This window comes from Hyperolius riggenbachi, chromosome 3, assembly GCF_040937935.1.
Source record: "Hyperolius riggenbachi isolate aHypRig1 chromosome 3, aHypRig1.pri, whole genome shotgun sequence".
NCBI classification, from domain to species: domain Eukaryota; kingdom Metazoa; phylum Chordata; class Amphibia; order Anura; family Hyperoliidae; genus Hyperolius; species Hyperolius riggenbachi.
Genome location: NC_090648.1, coordinates 472,337,428 through 472,356,874, shown reverse-complemented (window position 1 = coordinate 472,356,874; position 19,447 = coordinate 472,337,428). Strand labels below are relative to the sequence as shown.

At 45.2% G+C, this 19,447-nt stretch overlaps 1 long non-coding RNA gene across 3 annotated transcripts in view; it reads left to right on the top strand.

Annotated features, from left to right (window-relative positions):
- Positions 1 to 19,447, top strand: part of LOC137564308 (uncharacterized) — a 205,368-nt gene that overhangs the window by 26,974 nt on the left and 158,947 nt on the right. The gene's annotated exons all lie outside the window — the stretch shown is intronic.

Sequence of the window (19,447 nt, the reverse complement as noted above, 5' to 3'; positions counted from 1 at the left end):
TCATCGTCCGATGGCTTTTCAAAACACTGGACAACGCTGGCGATTAGAAGAGCTTTTTAAAAGCATGAAACAGCCCTTATTTTTAGCTGTGGTCCGAAATTGAAATTTATCAAAACATGGATTGGGCGGACAAGTTGCAGCACCAATTTTCATCTTATGCATTAAAATTATGGTTGAATGGTCTGCAAAATTGATAGATCTATGGGCGGTTTTACATTTATTTTTTGCGTTGAGGTGGGCATGTGATGCTCCCACTGTATCCCACCTCAACACAAAAAATTAAAAACATATGAACCCGCGACAGAGTGCGCCGACAGGGTCATTTGCATAGCGCCGCCCCCTGCTCAGTGACGTAATCCCTGCTGAGCAGGAAGTACGTCGCTGGGATTCCCGGCAGTCCGCGCCGCACCGCACTGGGTTGCCCATAGACTTGCATTATCCCAAGCATTGTGCGGTGCCTGCAGCAATGCGCTGTTGCCCTTAGCCTCGAATCGGATACTTCCAGTGCACCGCAAGGGACCGCAGTAAGTGTGACCGTCTCCATAGACTTTTATTGCTTTAGTGGTCCCTTGTGGCAAGACAGGGTAACTCAACGCAGATGTGTAAAAGGGGCCTCGAGTTTACTGAACCATAGCGGTCTGATCAGTGGCATAACTACAATTCATGGGGTCCCTCAGCAAAACTTTGACTACCCCCCCCAATGTTCATACCCTTTCCCTTGGTGCCCTTCAGGGTTTTGGGGTCCATCTCACAAGGGTCATAAAACACGTGTGGCCATCATGATCGTCACACCCATAACAAGTGTAGCCAAAAAAAACCTGATCTGAAGTATAGTCCCCTGCATCGAAAAGAGGGGAAGGTTAGTAGTTTAGCCCATCTGCCCCCCCCCCCCTTCCCACAGCTCTGCGCCCCTCTGCAATCGCTCCTCTCTAAGTATGCCCCTGGGTCTGATCTGGTAAATGAGCGAACGCACCCTAATAGGACATAGATCATGCAGTAGCCATCAACGTCAGGACTGCGGAGTCAGAATCCGAAGCTATTTTGGGGTACCTGGAGCTAGAGCTGGAGTCCTGATTTAATTATAGCGTAATGAAAAATTACAATAGAAAATATATAAGAACAAAATGTCCAGTTTCACAGATAATAGTCATAATAAAGTACTGCAAGAAAACAGCCCGGTGTGTAGTTGTTTCACTAGTGTGACGTCCAGCTGAGCTATCCTACAACCTGACATTTAAACATCATTTAAATCTGGATTATAGCACATTACGAGAAATCTTTTCATTAGATTTGAGCTTTAATATGTCCATTTGATGTGAACGTGTAACTGTATAGGATCTAGGATCAATTTTGCATGAATTTAAAATGTAACTTGGCTCATGAAATAAATTAATTATAAATATTGCATTTTGGCTTAGTGTTTATATAATTTAATCAGGATTAAGCAGTACTACTGTATTCTACGCATACAGTGGTGCATAAAAGATTGTAAACCATTTAAAATGCTCTATATATTTAGATGAATGTGATTTAAGGTTGCCACACACCATACAATTTTTTAAATATCTGTTCAATTCAAGAATCGCAATCAATTTTTCTGACTGGTTATAACATTTCAAAAATCTGACCAATGTACCACACACATATGTTCAACGTTTCCCCCATCATGATAAAAATTATTTGAAAGTCTGAGAAAATTGCTAGGGTGTGCATATTAATAAACTGACAATCTAACACACACCATACAATCTTTAGAAAAATTGAAGAAAAATTTCCAGCATTCTGGATCGCTAAAAATAGAAAAAAATGGAAAATCCGATCAGATTTTTCAGTCGAATGAAAAAAAAAAGCTTCGATTTTTGGGGAAAATCCAATCATATTTATCGAATTGCCGTAAAATCGGATCATTTTGTTCTATCACAGTGGGATGTTGTGTTGTGTGATGCAATGTTAAAGTCGCAACGCAAAATTTTATAACGAATTACGATTCTTTTGATAATTACAACTTACAATTTTGTGTCATAATTGTAAATTTGGTGTAATAATTACAAAAAGGTGAAATGGCCGCTCATCCCTGCTCAAGAAACAGATTGGGGCACTGGTGCCTTGGCACAGTAAATATGTTGAATATGGCATCGCCCACTATTAGCCACACCGACTGGTAAACCAACTAGCTATAGCCTCACCTCATTTTAGGGAAGAACACTGCACTCCATACCCTGATGTGACTATACAGTGTGACACCTCAACCTTGCTGGTCACTAGGTTGAGAAAATCTTCTTCTAAATAGTTGCAAAGGTGCTCACCTTAGTCATTAAGAGGGAGTGGAAAGATTTTACAATGGAGAAAGACTGACTAAATCATCTATAAATTAATATTGTAAACAATAAGCAATGTTAATAATTACATTATTTTCATTACAGTTCATCTTTAATCATTTTAGCCTTTTGGACGTTGCTATTACGTCCAAAAGACAGCTGCCGCGCGCTCCTTCGGCCGATCACGCGTGTGCCCGAACACGCTCCCGTGCCGAGATTAATGAATGGGAACGCAGCTCCCATTCATTGATCTCAGTCCCCGTTAGAAAGACCGACAGCTTCTATGAGAAGCCGCGATCTTTCTGAACGAAAAAAAAAATAACCATGTCCTCCCTATACTTCCAGATGGAATAAAAAAAAAAGACTGTGGCCATCTTGTGGCCAAATAAAAAACTACATGTACATACATTTTTTTTTCACACAAACACAATGAATTATATTCAAAGCGGGCCTAAACTAAACATTGTTTTAATTCAAAATATTTAGTTGCACCACTCTGACACATACAAAGATAAATAAACACTCCTTCAAGCCTATGAGCATTTCAGTGCATGCTTTTCACCCTTCTCTTTTCATAACTGGGGTTATACAGGTGACAGCCATTACTTTTGAGCTTAGTAGGAGGTTTTAAATCATGGGTGTGTTTGTCATCAGCTACCCTCCCTCACAGGGGCGTCGTCTGTGTAAAATCTCACACAAGCTGAGATCACCCCCCCCTGTGACATCATCAGTAGCAGCCTGTGTTTTGTTTTTGTTTTTTATCTCCTCCACCAGTCTGCCGGATTCTGTCCCAGCAATAGGTAAGAAAGGGAGGGGTTCCTCCAATAAATGTAAAATATTTTATATTTGTCATCATGCAGCTGAAAAAAGGTTTCTATTTATTATTGTAAGTTAGAAAATAGATTTTATTTCTGATATCTTGTATTTTTAATTTGGGTCCACTTTAAAAGTAACTGTTTACCTTCCACACCCCAAAAATACCCAAATACAATTTTTAACAACAAAAAAAAAATAAAAAAATTTACAATTTAAAAAAAAAGCATAATTACCGAAGGGTCGGAACTTTTTTTTTTTTTAATATGTATGTCAAGAGGGTAAATGACTAATATTTTTTAAATTATAAGCTTGTAGATAGTGATGGACGCAAAACTGAAAAAATGCACCTTTATTTCCAAATAAAATATTGGCGCCATACATTGTGATAGGGACATCATTTAAATGGTATAATAACTGGGACAAATGGGCAAATAAAATATTTGGGTTTAATTATGGTAGTATGTATTATTTTAAAGCTATAATGGCCGAAAACTGAGAAATAATTAACTTTTTCCACTTTTGTTCTTAATATTCCTGTTAAAATGCATTTAGAAAAGAATAATTCTTAGCAAAATGTACCACCCAAAGAAAGCCTAATTGGAAAAAATTAGATATTGTGATAATTAGTGATAAAGTTATTGGCGAATGAATGGGAGGTGAAAATTGCTCGGATGCATAAGGTGAAATCTTTATGATCAAACAATATCAATCTAAATTTCCTACTGATACGCATAACACTATTTTTCTTACCAATACGCCTAACTCTAACCCTCCTGCCGATATACCTAATACTATCCTCTTACCAATACGCTTAACTCTAATCCTCCTACCGATATTCTTAACACTATTTATACACACCTGGGGCTTCCTCCAGCCCCATAAGCCTGGATCGCTCCCACGCCGCCGTCCTCCGCTGCCTCTATCGCCCGTACCGGGTCCTGTCACTTCCGCCGGATGTGACCAGTTGTACGCATGCGCAGGGGCTCCCTCCGGCTTTGTGCACATACGCCTGCGCAGTACGGAGGGAGCGCCCTGCGCTTGCGTCGACTGACGGAAATTATGGGACCCGGTGCCGGCGGACAGAGGCAGCGAAGGATGGCGGCGTGGGAGCGATCCAGGCTTATGGAGCTGGAGGAAGCCCCAGGTATGTATAAATCTATTTCTTCTACGTCTCTGGTTCTTCTTAAGGGCAAGACTGTGACTTGGCCATTCCAGATCAATTGCTTTATACCGTATTTTCTGCTGTATAAGGTGCACTTTTTCTCCCCCAAAAATGGGGGTAAAAAAGTCCCTGCGTCTTATATGGCAAAGTCAGGAAATCCTCGACTTACGAATGTCCTCCAATACGAACCGCCGACCCACCGTCACGTTGGGGATTCTCTGCCTATGTGTTCGCTCTGTCCTGCGCCTCCGCTTCCTTCCTCCTGTCCCCACTACTTCCCCCATGTCCCTGCTGTCTCCCCCATGTCCCTGCTATCTTCCCCATGTCCCCGCTACCTCCCCCATGTCCCGGCTACCTCCCTGTGTCCCCGCTGTCTCGCCCGTGTCTCTGCTATCTACCTTGTGTCCCCGCCTTCGTCATCCCCCGTGTCTCTGCTATCTACCCCCTGTCCCCGCTTCTCTCCCCCGTGTCCCCGCTTTTCTCCTCCGTGTGCCCGTTACCTTCACGTGCCCCTGCTACAGTTTTCTTGTGTCCCTGCTCCCTGTTTAAAATTATAGAGTGTAGCTGCCGGCTCTTACCTCTCCAGCCGCGACCGCGGGGATAGCCAACCTCTTTGTTGCTTTACCCTGTTTTAACACAGGGTAACGCAATGGCAATGCAAGTGTATGGGGACTAGCACATTGGAGTCAGTGGGCGATGCAGGAATTTAATCGGCTGGAGCGTGGTGCAGCACGCTTGCGCAGACCGACAGAAATCACAGTGACGTACTTCCTGCCCAGCGGGGAGTACGTCACTGAGCGGGGGCAGCACTATTCTTATGACCCTGTCAGCGCACTCTGCCGTAGGGTCATATGTGTAAAACCGGCCTAAATGAAATGAGCTGCTTGGTAGCACAAACAATGAAGTGAGTAATGTCATTATTTGTATCTTTACTGGTTGTGTGCTGCTGGCTGACACTCACAGGAGTGAGGAGCACAAAGAAAAGAGTGTTCGGAAAGTTGGAGTAACTTCAGTGCAGATGTGCTGGTCACCAGCTGGTGTGCGGAGTGACTGTCATCGTGCGAATTGCGTTGGCATTCAGAGTAACCCTTCAGTAAAAGCTGCCAGTGTCAGAACTCTCAGGAATCTTTACAGCTTCTCCATCCCCCGCCCCCACTAATGTGCTTCTCACCGAGAGGCGTCCATTGTCACTCCCCATGCCCCGTCCTCTCTTCCCTCCAGAAATGGCGATGGTGATAATAGGCAGAGCGGCACGGCGATAGACGCTGTGATATTCTAATGGCTGCAGGTTACAGCGGCCTCTAACACTTACGCAGGAAACTGATACAGCTCAGAGCCAATTACCGGACCCAAACTGGCGGATATTCCACCGTGACCGATAGCAGCCTCTCTTACAGGCCACGGCTTCTCTGCAGGAAACTTTCTTACTTGGAGGAGTCCAATAAAGTCAGGCAGATGAAGTTTACTGTTATTTGATGGTTTTCCCGGTCAGGTTCTCTGGTCTTCTCAGTCAGGTGATGAAGATTTTAAAGTGGACCTAAATTCTTGCGCAGGACACAAGGAAAACACAGAGACATGCACACAGCTAATATGTAAATACAGGATGTTAACCCTTTGTCTACGTTCATAAAAGCAGGAAGTAGACACACTGTAGATTTATTGCAGGAGTTCTGTAAACTGTAACAAAGACATTTTTTTTTAAAAAAAGGTCATGATGCTATTGCTTATCATTATGAGCAAATCTGTTAGAGATCGATGTCGCAACATGGCCGCCCAATTGTAATTTAAGTCGATTTTCAGACAAAATTGATTAAAAACTATTGATCTCGCCAGGTGAAAATATCTTGCTCGAAAAGGGTGCGGGTGGGTGCACGGTGATAGCGGCAGTAGATTTTGAGTCGACTGACGAACACCCCCCCCCCCCCCCATATAAAACGTGCTCCCTTGGGGCTCCAGCAGCGTGTTGGCAGTGGAATGCACACTCACCTGTCTACCAGCACACTCCTCCATGTGTCCTGTCTCCCTCCGGGCAGGGGCGCCCGGTCCACCAGGCCGGCAAGGCGGTGGCCTGGGGCGCTGTGCAGGGGTGGGGGACCGTAACCACCCTCCCGCCAGATTGTGGGACCCCCAGGTAGTGAACTGGCTTACGGCGTCTAATAGACGAGGCGCCAGTTCACAGCCCGCAGTTCACTTCAGCCTGCAGGAGTCTTCCAGCAGGCAGAGCTACGGGAAGATGGCGTCTGAAGGCCTGCACTGGAGACTACTTGTGTCTCCAGTACAGGACTTTGGGCGCCATTTTCCCATAGCCCTGCTCTTTCTGTGTCAGCGTGGGAGTTTCCTAGCCGCTGGCTGCAGGCAGATCATCGGAGGAGGAGCTGCTTGCTGGGAGAGTAGTCTTCTGCAGGTGAGTAAATGCTTTTTTTTTTACAAGTGCACATTATTTTCTGGTGAAACGCTGCCCGCATTATGATTATTTTCTAGTGAAACATTGCTGCATTACGATTATTTTCTGGTGAAACGCTGCCTGCATTATGATTATTTTCTATTGAAACATTGCTGCATTACGATTATTTTCTGGTGAAACGCTGCCCGTATTACGATTATTTTCTAGTGAAACATTGCTGCATTACGATTTTCTGGTGAAAGATTGCCACATTACGATTATTTTCTAGTGAAACATTGCTGCATTATGATTATTTTCTGGTGAAAGATTGCCACATTACGATTATTTCCAGGTGAAACACTGCCCACGTTACGATTATTTTCTAGTGAAACATTGCTACATTACGATTATTTTCTGGTGAAATATTGCCGCATTTTAATTATTTTCTGGAGAAACATTGCTGCATTACGATTCCAAGTTCCAGTCCTATGTTGGATTATGTCTGACATTAACATTTTCCTCTAATGCAAAAGCAAAACTAGCTGCCGATAGATGCTGCTATTGCTGGATACGATCAGGCAACAGCTCAAAATCCGACACTTCGATCTCTGCCTGCTGCACCACAAATAAATATTACGTGGGTTCATTTGGACTGAAAGCCCTACATTATGATATTCTTCAAGCTACACGGTGTACTATCTGAAATTATGCTGGCGTCCGTGTAAGGGGGCAGAGCTATCATGTGAGCTGGTGCAAGGAGGTACAGACCCTCCGGATCGCTGCTGCCACCGCAGATTCCCAATCACCCACACACCCCCAACCTCCCAGCCCAACACGTGGGTGATTAGGAAAAGGTTAATATAAAGAAAAACTGGTGGGATTTGAAAAAATGTAAATATGTTTTTAGCTCATGGATTTTTGATGGCATACCCAATTGGTGGTGTGCATGTCTTTTGCCTTAAAGGGAAGCTTAAGTGACGTGGCATGACGAGTTAGACATGTGCATGTACAGTGCCAAGCACACAAATAACTTAGCTGTGTTGCTTTTCTTCTTTCTATGGCTGAAAGAGTTAATATTGAGCTGTGCAACTGACAGTTTTTCTCCAGTAGGGACCAAGTCAGATTATATGTGCAGTGAGTGGAGGACTTGGCGTAATAACCTAATTACGCTTATGCAAAATTTTGTGTAATTCGCAAAATTACGATTATGGCCGTAATAGAAAATGTGTAATTTTGCTAAATTATGCAAAATTTAGCATTTATGCGCAATTTTATAATTGTGATTGTTTTTCGTCATTATAATCATTTTTGTAATGGAAACTAATTGGAATTTCGTGTTTAATGCAGAAGTTCTTCCGTTCTCGAAATTGTGACTGGTCTAGCTAGAGTACATATATATCGGCAGTGCCTGCATATATATATATATATATATATATATATATATATATATATATATATATATATATATATATATATAATATAGCTAGGCACAATAGCAAGACAAGGTCCGGCGCTCAGCGAACTGATAGCTATCGCGGACACTGGACTCAAGTCAGGACTTAAAGAGACACTGAAGCGAAAAAAATATATGATATAATGAATTGGTTGTGTACTATGAATAATTACTAGAAGATTAGCAGCAAAGAAAATATTCTCATATTTTTATTTTCAGGTATATAGTGTTTTTTCTAACATTGCATCACTCTATAATATGTCCAGATTACACAACACTCAGCATTCAAAATGAGTCTTTCAGAGCAGTCTGTGAAGTAATAAACTCTTCTCTGCTAGAGGAAAAGTAAACAGTTCAATTACAGTTCAGATAATAAAAGTCAGATAACAGCCCTCTCCACGACCAAGTTGGTCAGAGAGCTTAATAGCTTTTTTGCATAGAGATAACAACTGGAGTTTCTCAACTCTTCCTGCACTGGAAACAACTACACTGATGTATCTGATCTTAGGGCTGGTGCACACCAAAACCCGCTAGCAGATCCGCAAAATGCTAGCAGATTTTTAAACGCTTTTTTTTATTTTTCTATGGCGTTTTGCTAGCGTTTTGCGGATTGCTGCTGCGGTTTTCAGTATAGTAGATTTCATATATTGTTACAGTAAAGCTGTTACTGAACAGCTTCTGTAACAAAAACGCCTGCAAAACCGCTCTGAAGTGCCGTTTTTCAGAGCGGTTTGCGTTTTTCCTATACTTAACATTGAGGCAGAAACGCATCCGCAATCCAAAAAATGCCTCACCCAGGCATTTTTCGTTTCTGCAAAACGCCTGCCGCTCTGGTGTGCACCACCCCATTGAGATACATTGACCAAGCAGATCCGCAGCCGCAAGCGGATCTGAAAACGCCCAAAAAGCCGCTCGGTGTGCACCAGCCCTTAGGGCTGGTGCACACCAAAACCCGCTAGCAGATCCGCAAAATGCTAGCAGATTTTTAAACGCTTTTTTTTATTTTTCTATGGCGTTTTGCTAGCGTTTTGCGGATTGCTGCTGCGGTTTTCAGTATAGTAGATTTCATATATTGTTACAGTAAAGCTGTTACTGAACAGCTTCTGTAACAAAAACGCCTGCAAAACCGCTCTGAAGTGCCGTTTTTCAGAGCGGTTTGCGTTTTTCCTATACTTAACATTGAGGCAGAAACGCATCCGCAATCCAAAAAATGCCTCACCCAGGCATTTTTCGTTTCTGCAAAACGCCTGCCGCTCTGGTGTGCACCACCCCATTGAGATACATTGACCAAGCAGATCCGCAGCCGCAAGCGGATCTGAAAACGCCCAAAAAGCCGCTCGGTGTGCACCAGCCCTCAATGTTTTTTTTCTTAGCTGTACTACACATACAAATCATAATATCATCATTTTTTTTTTCGCTTCAGTGTCTCTTTAAATGCTGAAGTGAAGTAGTAAGTGTTAAATTTGCTATTTTAATCACCAGTTCTGTACTTTGTACCAGTGTCCATATTTGATGTATATCATTGTCTGTATCATTATGTATACCTTGTTTGTTTTCTTACATTGTACAGCGCCACGGAATATGTTGACGCTTTATAAATAAATAAATAATAATAATAATCATAGTCTAGAGCCAATTTTTTAGGGGGAAGCCAATTATCTGTATGTTTTTAGGATGTGGTAAGAAAACGGAGTTTCCAGAGGAAACCCATGCAGGCACGGGGAGAACATACAAACTCTGTGCAGATAGTGCCCCGGCAGGGATTCAAACGGGGGACCCAGCGCTGCAAGGCGAGGGTGCTAACCACCATGCTACCTTGAGCTGGTTGTTTAACCTCCCTGGCGGTTTATTAAAATCCGCCAGGGGGCAGCAAATACGTTTTAATGTTTTTTTTAATGTAGCGAGACAACGTCTCGCTACATGATAGCCGCTGCTCAGCGGCATCCCCCCAGCCCCTCCGATCGCCGAAGGAGAACGGGATCTCTTGGAGGGCTTCCCTCGTTGCCATGGCGACGGGGCGGGATGACGTCACAGACGTCATCGACGTCGTGACGTCAAAGGGGAATCCGATCCACCCCACAGCGCTGCCTGGCACTGATTGGCCAGGCAGCGCACGGGGTCTCGCCTGGGGGGGCCCTGCATCGCAGCGGGTAGCGGCGGATCGGGGCGGCGATCGGGTGAGACACGCAGCAAGCAAAGTGCTTGCTGCATGTTTTAAACAAAAAAATTATTTAAATCGGCCCAGCGGGGCCTGAGCGGCGACCTCTGGACGTAACAATGCGTCCATACCGCCAAGGAGGTTAAGTACATTGGCTGATGGATGTAGATTAGTGCAGGTACGGTAGGATACTGAAGGATCTTTTTGTAGTGTGCAGTATTCACATACAGCAGCTAGGACCTCTGGCATTTAAGGTGCCCATTAACAGTTCAATAATTTCCTCAGATGCGATCAGTCAATCAGAGTTGCAGGATCGTAAGTAATCGGATGGTTGATCAGGGCATTTTCTCTCCTCAGATAAGGTTTTAGAATCCAACATTCCGACTGACAGAATTCTGCATTCCAGTTGACCATTGTATCATTTCATGTCTATTTTTGACACATACTGCGTGGTTTTCTGTACTGTTCGATTGTAAAAATCTGATTAAATTATGGCATTTAAAAATAAAATTGTACTATTAATAGGCGCCTTAAAGAGGACCTGAGGTAGGGCTGAAAATCAGAAAAAAAAGATCAATGCTACCTGATGCTGGGGGCTGGGTGGATCAGGTAACCACCATCTCCTCCTGCAATTTTCCAGTTTCACTTTCGTGACCTCTGGGGTCACGACGCTGGAAGAAGCTGCTTGCACAGAGCAGCGTTTGCAGGAAGGCGGAGGAGCGGCAGGGGGCGTGGCCGTGAAGAGACAGAGTTGCCCAATAGCAGCTCTAGAAAGTCGGCAGGAATGCCCCTAGTGGACGTTTTTATCAGGGAATCCCTCTCCTCCAATTACTCTCTGGAATAGCAACAATCATTGTCACCAATTTCAGGGGGCTATAGCGCACGGGGGGGGGGGGGGGGGGTGTAATATGGGGGGGGGGGTGTAATATGGGGGGGGGGGGGGTTGGAGAGCGGCATCTGGGGACACAAAAGCATGTCCTGCTGCAGGGAACATGCCTCTGTGTCCCATCTGCCCCCTTTCCCCACCATCTTGGGTCCTCTTTAAAGGGAACCCAAGGTGAGAGGGATATAGAGGCTGCCATATTTATTTCCTCTTAAAGATACTCTGTAACAAAATTGTCATCCTTTTTTCTATTATCCTACAAGTTCCTAAACCTATTTTAATGTGCTCTGGCTTACTGCAGCACTTTCTACTATCACCCTCTCTGTAATAACTCAACTTATCTTTCCCTTGTCGGATTTGTCGCCCTGTGTCTTAAAAGCTGCCAACTCTTCAGTGTTGTTGATCTGTTATGCATGTCCCCCCTTCACGCCCCTCTATGCACACTCCCGTGTGTGTTATTTAAATTAGGCAGCCTCTCTGCTCTCTCAGTGAGAGAAGAGAGCTTTACAAGCTGGATAAATCGTCCTCTGCTAGGCTGTGAAAGGAGCTGGGCTGTCACATGCTGAGGAATTACAGACACAGCAGAGCTGTCTGCAGGAAGAAACAATCAGCCTGTCACTCTTCAGTGGATGAGAGCTGCAGGGGTGAAGAAGGTAAACACACAAATGATCTCTTGAGATTCAGAAGGAAGGCTGTATACAGCCTGCTTGTGTATGAATGTATTTTCTATGTGTGGACATACTGTACATTAACCTACTTCCGGTTTTGGTGTCCATTTTGTTTGTTTATAAACAAACTTTTTAAAACTGTTTTTGACTACTTTTAATGCAGCGGGGAGCGGCGAAATTGTGACAGAGGGGAATAGGAGATGTCCCCTAACGCACTAGTATGTTTACTTTTGTGCAATTTTAACAATACAGATTCTCTTTAAACAATACCAGTTGCCTGGCAGTCCTGCTGATCCCATGTCTCCAATACTTTTAGCTATAGGCCCTGAACAAGCATGCAGCAGATCAGGTACTCTGACTCAGCTGACTCAGGTTTTACTGGATTACGCATGTGCTTATTCCAGGTTTTTGACTCAGACACTACTTATGTCAGAAGATCAGGGCTGCCTGGGAACTGGCATTGTTTACAAGGAAATAAATATGGCAGCCTCCATATCACTCTCACCTCAGGTTCCCTTTAAAGGACAACTGAAGCGAGAAGGATATAGAGGCTGCCATAAAAAATGCACATTGCCTGGCTGTCTTGCTGACCATCTGCTTCTAATCTACCTATAGACCCTGAACAAGCATGCAGATCCGATATTTCTGATAAAAAATCTGAGAAGATTAACTGCATGCTTGTTTCAGGTGTGTGATTCAGACACTACTGCAGCCAAAGAGATCAGCAGGACAGCCAGGCAACTGGTATTATTTAAAAGGAAATAAATTTGGCAGCCTCCATATATCTCTCACTTCAGTTGTCCTTTAAGAATGGAAATGGGTGGAAGTTGTCCTCTTACTTTTGTTGTCCTCTCGACGTTCTGGAATTCCATATCGTGTATTTTGAACTCAGAGACACACACAGCAGACCAGAATGAAATAATTATTTTAATAATAAGAAAACTTGCAGCAATAGACTCTTTTTTTTTTTTTATTTGGGGTTGATTTTTAAAGTTTTCATGTAAATGAGATTTGCAGTGAATCTCGTGAAGAAAGCACAAGCCTGCATGTTGCTCCACATGCCAATAAAGATACAGGAACACGTCAACAAACTTCGAGAGAAAAGGAAAAGGCACTGTAGAAGTGGACTGTGGGGCCATAATTAATGCCTTCTAAGGGGTCATCAAAAAGCAGAGCCGAGACAAGGTCCTCCAGCACCCAAGCAGGGGCGTTGCTAGCCCCAAAGATCAGTGGCACGTGCCCCGGATCTATACTGGATGTCTCCTAGGCAGCAGACAGCAGTACTCACCTCCGGCTGCTTGGTCTCCAGATTCTGCAGACATCTTATCTTCCGGGCTTCTCCCCCTAGTGTCTGAGAATGAATCCTAGCGTCTGATTCTTGGATGCTGGAGTAGAAATCACCGGCTACAGAGGATGTCTCCAAACTTGGAGAGCAGATGGAGGAGATGAGTAGTTCCTCCCACTGTGCTACTCTGCTGGGGGACCGGGGGGGGGGGGGGGGGAACAGAGGACACACACAACGATGCATGCGCCTTATTGAGGCTCCAGGCACCACAGCTCCCAGCGTGTCACCACAATACCCATAATGCCCCGTAGAGATACCACAGTGTCCAACATGGCACCACATAGCACCTAGAATGCCCCATATATTTTAGTGAGACTGCCGGTTTATATGGTATGCTGAATTTTATTTCTCTCTGTATTAATGGAGAATGGCTTCATCCAACATTTTGCTGGGAGGCATACATAGACCATTGTTAAGTTCATGTAAATTTGGCCCCACCCATGACCACACCCACCTTCTGCTGTATGGCCACACCTATCGGCTAAAGTGCCTAAAAGTGCCCTGGATCTCTCAGGATCCTAGCAACACTCCTGACCCAAGGCTAAGACACCAAAGTGCGCCTCTCCATCCCTCCCACCTCAGACGTCATACACTGATTGCTACTGGACTAAGAGGCGCCCCAGGGCCCCCAACCTTCCCAACAGAGACTTAAGGTGCCCATACACTCTTCAGATTGGCAGCAGATAGATAAGAAATGCATCTGATGATCTATCTGATGCGTTTTTAGAACATTTTTTACCAGGATAGAATTCCAATAGATTTCAGTTTGAAATCTATTGAAATTCGATCTGATGGCATTTTTTTGCCATCAGATTTCCATTAAGGCCAATGCAAACTGATAAGCAATCTCATCAGATCGACCTAAATTTTCCATCCTGCCTGGTCAACGGAAATCCATCGAAATCGATCGAAATCGGCCATCGATCGGTCGATTGGCCAACCGATTTGCAAACGATCAATCGATCGATCGGGATCGATCGGTCGGCCAGAAAATCGGCTGAGTGTATGGGCCCCTTTATAGTTGGTATCTAAATTTTGGCTATTATACAGTTAAGTCCAGAAAAGGTTTTAAAGATAAGAGGAAGCAGAGGTATCATCCGCCTGTCCAGCAGATGCTGTATATAGCACTGTACATACTTTGAATTTTTGAGTAGCGTCTTTAGGCGCTCTGTCTTCTCTTCCACTGTAGCACTAACTGCAAGGTGTGAACGAAGGTAACGTGCACTCCTGCTGTTGAATAACTTTATTAGTTGCCAGTTGGAGTTTAAATTATTCAGTTGCTGTAATTGGAGAGTTAAAGTGGACCCAAACTTTTGCACAGCACACAATGAAAAGCTTTCATTCTACATATAAATTCTGTAAAAAAAAAACAAAAAAAAAAACTGCACTGAGCTTTGTGTGTTTGTTTACAAGCAGAGCTAGAACACACATGTGATTTGTTAACACCTGGATCACTGCTGATACAGTGAAAGGGGCAGGAGCTTGTCGCCGGGCCATAAGAAAAAATATTAATTGCTATTGTGAACGTTTTTATCCTGTACGTGGTTTTTAAGTGTGGGGTTGTCAATTAAAGTTATGGTGTTACACTATGTGCAGTCTGTCTGCATAGCTCCCAACTGTCCCTTTTTCGGAGGGACAGTCCCTTTTTGGGAGCCCTGTTCCTCTTTCCCCCTCACTTGTCCCTCTTTCAGGACTTTGTCCCTTTTTCTATATAAGTATATATATATATATATATATATATATAAGTATATATATTTCTATATTAAAAAAATGTGTTTGATTGACTCTAAACTTCATTCCCATCCTTTAAATTGATATATTACTAATTTTAAAATGTTACTATGAAGGAAAATGAACCAGGGTAGAAAGGACCGTGTGATTTGAATTATAAAACAACATATTTTTCTTATGAAATCTTTATGTTATGCGCGATTAGGGGCATAGTGGGTCGTGATTAGGGGTGTGGCAGGGGCATGGCTTAAGTGTCCCTTTTTCTCATCTCAAAAAGTTGGGAGGTTTGTGTCTGTACTTTATGACTATCTTGTTGTGGAGGCAATGGCTGCCCATACATATTCTGTCTTAAAGAAACCTGCTGGCACTCTGAGGAGACGTCTATAGGTCACTATCCCTGTTACTGATGAAGGCACCCTAACATAAAGCGTTTGACTTTGCACAAAGGGTGTGTGCTGTGTAAATATTATGTCCTGTGTTTTTTTCATTTTGCTGTGTTTTGTCCCTGAGGCTGAATACACTGTAGAGGATTGGAGCTGAGCCAAGAGGCCACCCCTACACTTAAAGGAGCGCAAAAGGAGCGTGTTGATTGTGCTTGATTAGCTGCATCAGAGTGTAATTAGTCTTATCATTAGCTGTGCATGAGAGTGCTGTGGCTCTGCCTGTACAGGGAAATACTGAGGCTTAACACTTTCTGTACTCCCTGAAAGTTAATCTGTTAAATCGTCAGGTTTGTTTAGGATTTCCAAAAATTATAATAAATCTTTTTTTTCCCCTATGGCTAATTTTACACTTAGTGCGATTGTCCCACGGCATGAGTGCCCGCCTCAGAACAATCACACCACAGCACAGGGCTGTGGATTCGGAGCTGAGGAGTCAGAGTCGGAGCAATATCTGGGTACCTGTAGTTGGAGTTGGGGAAAAAATGTTCCAACTCCTAATAAATGTAAACTGTAATTAAATGAGAAAATATGATAACATTTTCTATTTCTGTGATAATAGGCATCATAAATAACATATATACAGCAACAGAAGTGCTTAGTCCACAAAAATAAAATAAACCAATCAAACAGCAAGTTATTTGTGCTGCTGCAATAAAGCAGTCACCGTAATTTTAAAGCCAGATATACATATCTTATTGTGACTGTATATCTGTAAACTTTTATATATAATAAATATCGTATTTTTCAAACCATAAGATGCTCCGGATCATAAGACACACCTAGGTTTAGAGGACAAAAACCAGGGTAAAAAAACAAAACTAAACCTGGTGCGTCCATGGTGCAGGGTTATCGTGTGGATCTTCTCCCCTCAATCGCCCCAGTTATTATTTCCCCCTGGTGTCCCCCTCTTGCATTCCTTGTACCTCTTGTGTCATTATCTGTACCTCCTGTGTCCTCCTCTATCCTCCTACTCCTCCTTTGCCCCCTTATGACCTCTTCTGTCCCTCTGTGTCTCCTCTGTTCCCCTGTGGTGTCCTCCTATGTCATCCTGTGCCCCCCATGCCATGACCTCTTTTATTCCTGTGTCTCCTCTGTTCCCCTGTAGTGTCCTCCTTTGTCCCTCCATGTCTCCTCTGTTCCCCTGTGGTGTCCTGCTATGTCCCCCTGTGTCTTCTCTGTTACCCTGTGGTGTCCTCCTATGTCCCCCTGTGTCTTCTCTGTTCCCTTGTGGTGCTTTCTTATATCCCCCTGTGTCTCCTCATCCTGTGCCCCCTCTGTCTTCCTTTGCCTCCCTGTGTCCTTGTGTCTCTGTCGCCCTGTGTTGCATCTTTCTCCCTGTGTGTCCCCCTGTGTTGCATCTGTACATCTGTGTGTGTCCCTGTGTTTCATCTGTCCCCCTGTGCTGCATCTGCCCCCCTGAACTGCATCAGTCCATCTGTGTGTGTCCCTGTGTTTCATCTGTCCCCCTGTGCTGCATCTGGCCCCCTGTGCTGCATCTGTCCGTGTCCCTGTGTTTCATCTGTCCCCCTGTGCTGAATCTGTCCATCTGTGTATGTCCCTGTGTTTCATCTGTCCCCTGTGCTGCATCTGTCCCCCTGTGCTGCATCTGTCCATCTGTGTGTGTCCCTGTGTTTCATCTGCCCCCCCGTGCTGCATCTGGCCCCCTGTGCTGCATCTGGCCTTCTGTGTGTGTCCCTGTGTTTCATCTGTCCCCCTGTGCTGCATCTGGCCCCCTGTGCTGCATCCGTCCATCTGTGTGTGTGTCCCTGTGCTGCATCTGTCCCCCTGTGCTGCATCTGGCCCCCTGTGCTGCATCTGGCCCCCTGTGCTGCATCCGTCCATCTGTGTGTGTCCCTGTGCTGCATCTGACCCCCTGTGCTGCATCTGTCCATCTGTGTGTGTCCCTGTGTTTCACCTGGCCCCCTGTGCTGCATCTGGCCCCCAGTGCTGCATCCATCCATCTGTGTGTGTCCCTGTGTTTCATCTGGCCCCCCCGTGCTGCATCTGGCCCCCTGTGCTGCATCTGGCCATCTGTGTGTGTCCCTGTGTTTCATCTGGCCCCCGGGGCTGCATCTGGCCCCCTGTGCTGCATCTGTCCATCTGTGTGTGACCTTGTGTTTCATCTGTCCCCCTGTGCTGCATCTGTCCATCTGTGTGTGTCCCTGTGTTTCATCTGTCCCCCTGTGCTGCATCTGTCCCCCTGTGCTGCATCTGTCCATCTGTGTGTCCCCCTGTGTTTCGTCTGTCCCCCTGTGCTGCATCTGGCCATCTGTGTGTGTCCCTGTGTTTCGTCTGTCCCCCTGTGCTGCATCTGTCCATCTGTGTGTGCCCCTGTGTTTCATCTGTCCCCCTGTGCTGCATCTGCCCCCTGTGCTGCATCTGTCCATCTGTGTGTGTCCCTGTGTTTCATCTGTCCCCCTGTGCTGCATCTGGCCCCTGTGCTGCATCTGTCCATCTGTGTGTGTCCCTGTGTTTCATCTGTCCCCCTGTGCTGCATATGGCCCCCTGTGCTGCATCTGGCCCCCTGTGCTGCATCTGGCTTCTGTGCTGCATCCGTCCATCTGTGTGTGTCCCTGTGTTTCATCTGGCCCCCTGTGCTGCATCTGGCCCCCTGTGCTGCATCTGTCCATCTGTGTGTGTCCCTGTGTTTCATCTGTCCCCGTGTGCTGCATCTGTCCCCCTGTGCTGCATCTGGCCCCCTGTGCTGCATCTGTCCATCTGTGTGTGTCCCTGTGTTTCATCTGTCCCCCTGTGCTGCATCTGTTCCCCTGTGTTGCATCTGTCCCCCTGTGGCCCCCTGTGCTGCATCTGGCCCCCTGTGCTGCATCTGTTCCCCTGTGTTGCATCTGGCCCCCTGTGCTGCATCTGTTTCCCTGTGTTGCATCTTTTCCCGTGTGTCCCCCTGTGCTGCATTTGTTCCCCTATGTTGCATCTGTCCCTGTGTGCCCCCGTGTGTTTCATCTGTCCCCCTGTGTTGCATCTGTCCATCTGTGTGTGTCCCTGTGTTTCATCTTTCCCCCTGTGCTAAAAACAGGAGCACCTGGCACTCAATTCTGGATCAATATGATCCAAACCTTACTGAAACAGTCACTGTAGCTAATGAGCCAAGTCTCATTAAAAACATCAATGCAGGAGAAGCACTATGGAATTGACCACAACTCCCCTGAGATACAATGGAGTGTCAGTCCCATGTATGGATCTAACGACAGTACCTCTCTTTGGGTGAAAACACAATACCCCAAACGTGGAAGGTGCAATCTTCTATTTCAATCCGATCCATTCCGGGGTATGGGGAGAAAGTCCCTCAGAAGTGCAGCTGGGCTCAAAACCCGCGCGTTCCACCACCACCTGATGAAGGCGTGAGGCCGAAATCCAGATCGGGATATATACATTTTATATGCAATAAAATCAAGGATCCGTCCTGTAAGTGCATTCTTATGCGCAGCGTTACCACAATTGAGCGCAGTCTGCACAATTAGTTTGTCCCCCCTGTGTACCCTTATCCAGGAAGTAAGCCGACACATGCCTGGTGAGTGGTGGAACTCAGAGGGTGACGTCACTACCGGCGGATGCGGAGAGAGAAGGACGTAGCGTCCCCGCGCGAGTTTTGAGCCCAGCTGCGCTTCTGAGGGACTTTCTCCCCATACCCCGGAACGGATCGGATTGAAATAGAAGATTGCACCTTCCACGTTTGGGGTATTGTGTTTTCACCCAAAGAGAGGTACTGTCGTTAGATCCATACATGGGACTGACACTCCATTGTATCTCAGGGGAGTTGTGGTCAATTCCATAGTGCTTCTCCTGCATTGATGCTTTTAATGAGACTTGGGTCATTAGCCACAGTGACTGTTTCAGTAAGGTTTGGATCATATTGATCCAGTATTGAGCGCCAGGTGCTCCTGTTTTTTGTATATTTTCTCCTTTAGGGGCTTGAGGACTGGCCCTGAGTACACCTGGCTGCTCATTATCTACTAGTGTGCCACTGTTTCTCTTTTTTGCATTGTTTCCCTGTGTGCTGCATCTGGCCCCCTGTGCTCATCTGTCTTGCTGGTAAATTATATTCTTGCCACCGATCAGGTAAATCCAA